Consider the following 464-nt stretch of genomic DNA (forward strand, 5'->3'; position numbering starts at 1 on the left):
ACTGATAACTGTGCTTTTATTTGTCTATGCGAAATTAGAAGCATGTGCACAATTCATCAAAGTACATCAGCAGATACTTAACGTACAGGCTGTTTAAATACCAGATTGACTTTAGAAAGTCTAGGTGATGTTTTTGCTGTGCCATCCCAAGATTTAAAGTGGTCCCCCAGTGGCCACCCCAATGAAAGATTTCTGGAGGCACCACTGGTCAAATGGGGTGGAAACAACCAGCAAACAAACATGTACGACTTCTGGGGCAAGAACCTATGAACTATGTGAAAGGCCTGCAACGGCACTCCTCTACCTGCCTGTATCGCGCTGCATCTGGCTGTGAGTGAGTGGGTGGTTGGGTGCAGTGCCGGTGCATGTGAGGAGGGGGTTCCAGGTGTGGAAGGGGTACGTCCATCATAAATAATAGTTTCATTTTACCAAATGGTCATTATTTGTTGGATGTACCTGTTCAG

This window comes from Oryzias melastigma, unplaced genomic scaffold, assembly GCF_002922805.2.
Source record: "Oryzias melastigma strain HK-1 unplaced genomic scaffold, ASM292280v2 sc00779, whole genome shotgun sequence".
Lineage (NCBI taxonomy): Eukaryota > Metazoa > Chordata > Actinopteri > Beloniformes > Adrianichthyidae > Oryzias > Oryzias melastigma.